The following is a 7,215-nucleotide window of genomic DNA, read 5'->3' on the forward strand; positions in this document are numbered from 1 at the left end:
AATAAAGCAAAAAATAGATGTTTTTCTGGAACGCTTTTGCTTTTTTGATGATCCAGCAGATGTTGGCAATTTGATCTCTGGTTCCTCTGCCTTTTCTAAAACCAGCCTGAAGATCTGGAAGTTCACAGTTCACATACTGCTGAAGCCTGGCTTGGAGAATTTTGAGCATTACTTTACTAGCATGTGAGATGAGTGCAATTGCGTGGTAGTTTGAGCATTCTTTGGCATTGTCTTTCTTTGGGATTGGAATGAAAACTGACCTTTTCCAGTCCTGTGGCCACTGCTGAGTTTTCCAAATTTGCTGGCATATTGAGTGAAGCACTTGCACAGCATCATCTTTCAGGATTTGAAATAGCTCAACTGGAATGCCATCACTGCCACTAGCTCTGTTCATATTGATGCTTTCAAAGGCCCACTTGACTTCACATTCTAGGATGTCTGGCTCTAGGTGAGTGATCACACCATCATGATTATCTGGGTCGTGAAGCACTTTTTTGTTGTTTTCCTCTATTTCTTTGCATTGATCATTGAGGAAGGCTATCTCTCCTTGCTATTCTTTGGAACTCTGCATTCAGATGCTTATATCTTTCCTTTTCTCCTTTGCTTTTCACTTCTCTTCTTTTCACACCTATTTGTAAGGCCTCCTCAGACAGCCATTTTGCTTTTTCACATTTCTTTTCCATGGGGATGGTCTTGATCCCTGTCTCCTGTACAATGCCATCATAATTACTTTTAAATATCTTTGTCTTTTAATCTATGTGCTGATTATTTAAGTAATCTTTAATCCTTACTATATATTTGCCTTTCCTAGTGGAATTTTCCCTTTCCTATAGATATTTCTTTTATATTTAGAGAAGACTACACCTTTTCTTTTAGGGTAGGTTTCCTATTGATGAAATATTTCCATTTTTGCTTGTCTGAGAACTTCTTTGTCTCTGCTTCTATTTTAAATGATGACCTTCCAGGGTAGGAGATCCTAGGTTGCAGGATTTTCCCTTTCAGTGCTTTGAATGTATCAGGTCACTCTCTTCTGGCCTGCAAAGTTTCTACAGATAAATCAGTTGATATGTGGATTCCCTTATATATGACTCTGTTTTTCTCTTGCTGCCTTTAAAATTCTCTCTTTATCTATCTTTTCCCAGTTTGATTATAATATATCTTACTGTAGGTCTGTTTGGCCTCATCTTGCTTTGGGACCCACTATGCTTCCTATACTTGGATACCTGTTTCTTTCTTAAGTTTGGGAAAGTTTTAGTCATAATTTCTTCAAATACCTTTTCAATACACTTTTATCCCTCTTCATTTTCAATCCCTATAATGCAAATGTTGACACAGTTGACATTATCCCAGAGATCTCATATGTTGCACTGTTTTTTTATTTCTTTTTGTTTGCTCTTATGATTAGATAATCTCCACTATTTTATCTTCCAAATCACTTATGCATTCTTCTGTGTCATTGAGTATGCCCTTCATTTCTTCTAGAGTGCTTTTTATTTTAGATATTAAATTATATAATTTTTATCGGGTCTTCTTTATACTTTTGCTGTTGTTCGGTCACTCAGTCATGTCCAACTCTTTGTGACCCCATGGACTGCAGCATGGCGGACTTCCCTGTCCTTCACTATCTTCTGGAGTTTGGTCAAGCTCATGTTCATTGAGTTGATGATGCCATCCAACCATTTCATCCTCTGTTGCCCCTTTTCCCTCCTGCCCTAAATCTTTCCCAGCACTAGGGTCTTTTCCAATAAGTCAGCTCTTTGCATCCAGTGGCCAAAGTATTGGAGCTTCAGCTTTAGTATCTGCCCTTCCATTGACTATTTAGGGTTGATTTCCTTTAGGATTGACTGGTTTTATCTCCTTGCTGTCCAAGGGACTCTCAAGATTCTTCTCTAGCACCACAGTTCAAAAGCATCAGTTCTTTGGTGCTCAGCTTTTTTTATAGTCCCACTCCCACATCTGTACATGACTACTGGAAAAACCATAGCTTTGACTATACAGAGCTTTATATCTTTGGGTCTATGCTAAGTCACTTCAGTCATGTCTGACTCTTTGAGACCCTACAGACTGTAGCTCACCAGGTTCCTCTTCCATGGCATTCTCCAGACAAGAATACTGAAGTAGGCTGCCATTTCCTTCTCTAAAGGATCTTCCCAGGGATTGAACCCACATCTCTTATGTCTTCTGCATTGGCTGGTGGGTTCTTTGCCACTAGTGCCACCTGGGGACTTTTAGTTCCTTATTGAATTGATCTGTGTTTAGGTTAATTCTTTTCCCTAATTCATGTTTATTATCAATATATTTTTATTACAAACGTTTTGAAATTTTTGGTATATTATTTATTTCTGTTTCACTTACATTTTTTTTTAAATTTATACAGAGGCTTTTTCTTGCTCTTTCAAATGAGAATGCTGCTATTTAGTAGCTTCAGTCACATGTAACTCTGTGCGACCCTATAGACTGTAGCCCACAAGGCTCGACTTTCTGTGGAATTCTCCAGGAAAGAGTACTGGAATGGGTTTCCATTCCCTTCTCCAGGGGATCTTCCCAACCCAAGGACTGAACTCAGATCTCCTGCATTGCAGGCAGATTCTTTACCACTGACCCACCAGGGAAGTGGAGAAGGCAATGGCACCCCATTCCAGTACTCTTGCCTGGAAAATCCCATGGACGGAGGAGCCTCGGTCCATGGGGTCGCTAAGAGTCGGACACGACAGAGCGACTTCACTTTCCACTTTCATGCATTAGAGAAGGAAACGGCAACCCATTCCAGTATTCTTGCCTGGAGAATCCCAGGGACGGGGGAGCCTGGAGGGCTGCCGTCTATGGGGTCCCACAGAGTCGGACACGACTGAGCGACTTCACTTTCCACTTTCATGCGTTAGAGAAGGAAATGGCAACCCACTCCAGTATTCTTGCCTGGAGAATCCCAGGGACGGGGGAGCCTGGAGGGCTGCTGTCTATGGGGTCGCACAGAGTCGGACACGACTGAGGCGACTTAGCAGCAGCAGCAAGCACCAGGGAATACCTCATGAGAATAGTTCCTACTTACTTTCATTTTACTTAACTTTCTCTCTGTCTGTAATGAATTTCGGTGAAACAGTTACCTATTGTAATCTTAAAGGGCTTTTCTTATTTAGCAGTGTCTCTATGTTAATTGCTTATGTCCAATACCTTTGGTGGGATGGCTGGATTTGATATGGATGACAGTCATATCTTTCCATAGGCAGTGCTGGCTGCTATAACCTTGGTGATGGGAGAGCTAGAGCCTGGTGTAGAATGTGACATGGGTCTTCCTCTCTGCTTAGTGGCCATCACCATCCTGTTCGTGTCACGTTGCTCCCAAGTTGATAGAGCAGAAGGCCTGTTCATCAGGCTAGGGCTGGCTCTGTTCTCTTTAAGTGTAAGTTTTCCTTCTTCACACACTGGGGCCTTTGTCTCAATAAAGGGGGATGCTGAAACAATAAGGGTTTGTGTCCTTATGGAGGTCCAATACTCTGCCTGTGTAGGCATCTTTGGATCCTCTCAGATGCAAGCCACAGTCACATCCTCTGCTTCAGCCACCCCAGATCTGTGCTAGGCTGTAGCATGGAGCAGTTGGGGCCAGAGCATTCACACAGCTTGGGTTGGGGTACACAGTGAAGTAGTCATGGGAATTCATAACCAATATTATCAAATAACTTTAAAGGGAGCATAATCTATAAAATTTTGAATCATTGTTTATATGCCAGAAGCTAATATGATATTGTAAGTTACCTATACTTCAATAAAAAATTTTAAACACGCAAATAAATATACAGTGAAATAATTTGTCACAGTAATTATCTGATTGGTAATGGTATGATGAATGATTTTGTCTTGTTTTTAATACTTTAAAAAGTTCTACTAAAGCATGTTTACTTTTTGCTATCAGATTAACAATATAAGGGCTTCCCTGGTGATTCAGTGGTTGAGAATCAGCCTTCCAATACAGGGGACACAGATTCAGTCCCTGATCTGAAAGCTACGATCCCATGCACCACAACTAGAGAGCTCCACACCACAACTACTGAGCCCATGTGTTCTAGAGCCCATGCTCTGCAACAAGGGAAATCTCTGCACACTGTGACTACAGAAAAGCCAGTGTGCCCCCAGGAAGACCCAGCACAGCCAAAAAGGGAGAGTGGAAGTAATTATATATGTTATGAATTAAATGAAACTAACAAAACATAAGGCATCACAAAAAAATGAATTGAGAAACTTAAATTCGATTTCTAAAAAAATTATTGAATAATTGTCCATATTACATGTATTAATACATTCATAGCTACGGTAACAAATTACCACAATAGGGATTGAAATAAAAAATATTTTGCTCTTACAATTGAAGATCAAAAGGCAAATATCTCAGTGAGCTAAAGTCAACATGCCTGCATGGTCTCTGAGGAGAATTTGATTCATTTCCTTTTCTAGTTTCTAGTGGCCACAAGAATTTCTTGACTCATAGGCCTTTCTTCAGCTTCAAAGACAGCTGCTGCTGCTAAGTCACTTCAGTCATGTCTGACTCTGTGCAACCCCATACATGGCAGCCACCAGGCTCCCCTGTCCCTGGGATTCTCCAGACAAGAATACTGGAGTGGGTTGCCACTGCCTTCTCTGCAAAGTCAGCAATGTAACATTTTCAAATCTTTCTCTGATTTCAACCTTTTTGTCTTCTTCTTCTACAGAAACAGGTTCATTGTGATTACATTAGTCTCTTCCAGATAATCATAGTCAATCTTCTTATCTTAAAGTCACTGATTAGCAACCTTCCTCCATCTGCTACCGTAATCCCCTCTTGCTATGTAAAATAATATAATCAAAGGTTCTGGGGATTAGGATGTAGTCATCACTTGGAGGCCATTACTCTGATCATCAAAAGTAATTTTCATAGGCCTATTATTTGCTGTCACTTAAGGACTAAGCTGGTTTTAGAAAAAGCAGAGGAACCAGAGATCCAATTGCCAACATCCACCAGATCATCAAAAAAGCAAAAAAGTTCCAGAAAAACATCTATTTCTTCTTTATTGATTATGCCAAAACCTTTGACTATGTGGATCACAATAAACTGTGGAAAATTCTGAAAGAGATGGGGATACCAGACCACCTGACCTGCCTCCTGAGAAATCCGTATGCAGGTCAGGAAGCAACAGTTAGAACTGGACATGGAACAACAGACTGGTTCCAAATAGGAAAAGGAGTATGTCAAGTCTGTATATTGTCACCCTGCTTAATTAACTTATATGCAGAATACATCATGAGAAACGCTGGGGTGGAAGAAGCACAAGCTGGAATCAAGATTGCTGGGAGAAATCTCAATAAACTCAGATATGCAGATGACACCACCCTTATGGCAGAAAGTGAAGAGGAACTAAAAAGCTTCTTGATGAAAGTGAAAGTGGAGAGTGAAAAAGTTGGCTTAAAGCTCAACATTCAGAAAACGAAGATCATGGCATCCGGTCCCATCACTTCATAGCAAATAGATGGGAAAACAAGGGAAACAGTGTCAGACTTTATTTTTCTGGGCTCCAAAATCAAAGCAAATGGTGACTGCAGCCATGAAATTAAAAGACACTTACTCCTTGGAAGGAAAGTTATGAACAACCTAGATAGCATATTTAAAAGCAGAGACATTACTTTACTAACAAAGATCTGTCTAGTCAAGGCTATGGTTTTTCCAGTGATCATGTACGGATGTGAGAGTTGGACTATAAGAAAGCTGAGCACCGAAGAATTGATGTTTTTGAACTGTGGTGTTGGAGAAGACTCTTGCAAGTCCCTTGGACTGCAAGGAAATCCAACCAGTCCATCCTAAAGGAAATCAGTCCTGAATATTCACTGTAAGAACTGATGTTGAAGCTGCAACTCCAATACTTTGGCCACCTGATGCAAAGAGTTGACTCACTGGAAAATACCCTGATGCTAGGAAGATTGAAGGCAGGAGGCGAAGGGGACGACAGAGGATAAGATAGTTGGACAGCATCACCGACTCAATGAACATGAGTTTGAGTAAACTCCAGGAGTTGATTATGAACAGAGAGGCCTGGTGTGCTGCAGTCCATGGGGTCGCAAAGTGTTGGACACAACTGAGCAAGTAACAGTTACTTACTTATTTACTTAAAGACCATAAGGGGTTTCCCAGGTGGCTAAGCAGGAAAGAATCCACCTGCAATGCAGGAGATAAGAGATGTGGGTGCCATTTCTGGGCCAGAAAGATGCCCTGGAGAAGGAAATGGCAATCCACTTCAGTAGCCCATGGACAAAGGAGCCTGGCAGGCTACAGTCAATAGGGTCCCAAAAGAGTCAGACATGACTTAGCAACTAAACAATAAAGGATTGTAAATAAAAGAAATACAAAATGTATTATAGCTTCTTAATGATGAAAAACATTCTTTTGAAGTTACATGCCAAGACAATTTTTGGTGCAAAGGAACCTACAACTACCTAGTCCAGACTCTAACACAAGACCACAGTCTTGCTAGTCAAAGAATAATCCACAGACCAAGACATGCATGCATTAGCAACGTTACCCAGAACCTTGTTGAAATTCAGAACCTCAGGACAACCAGGACCTGTTGAATCAGAATCTGATTTAGTACTAGAATCCTAGGGGATTCTTATGTACAATGTGTAGAAGTGTTGGCCTAGAATAGGCTTTCTCATCTTCTCACTATTGGCATTTGTGGCATGATAATTATTTGTATTTGGTGCTATCCTGTACATTATAGATGTTTGGGTGAAAGTGAAAGTGTTAGTTGCTCAGGCATGCCCAACTCTTTGCAGTCTCATGGACTGTGACCAACCAGGGTCCTCTGTCCATGGGATTGCCCAGTCAAGAATACTGAAGTAGGTTGCCATTTCCTTCTACAGGGAATCTTCCCAACCCAGGGATAGAACTTGCATCTCCTGCTTGGCAGGCAGATTTGTTACCACTAAGCCACCTGGAAAAGTCCCCCTCCCCACAATGGTGTTCTAGCAAGAGAACACAGTTTTCTCCCTTATTGAAGAAGAAATAGTAATTTCCTGGATATATCAGGTGCTGTATTCTCATAGCATGGCAGTTACGTTATGGCTCTTGAGACTCAAAGGATCTAGTCAAGACAAATTCCTCAGGCTTAGATTTGGAAGAAATATTGAGGGTTGTAAAAATTTTCAATGTTAGAATTCTGGGAGATAGGAGAGTTAGTAGAGAAGTAACGA

Source organism: Bison bison, unplaced genomic scaffold (assembly GCF_000754665.1).
Source record: "Bison bison bison isolate TAMUID 2011002044 unplaced genomic scaffold, Bison_UMD1.0 scf7180017864386, whole genome shotgun sequence".
In the NCBI taxonomy this organism is placed as follows: domain Eukaryota; kingdom Metazoa; phylum Chordata; class Mammalia; order Artiodactyla; family Bovidae; genus Bison; species Bison bison.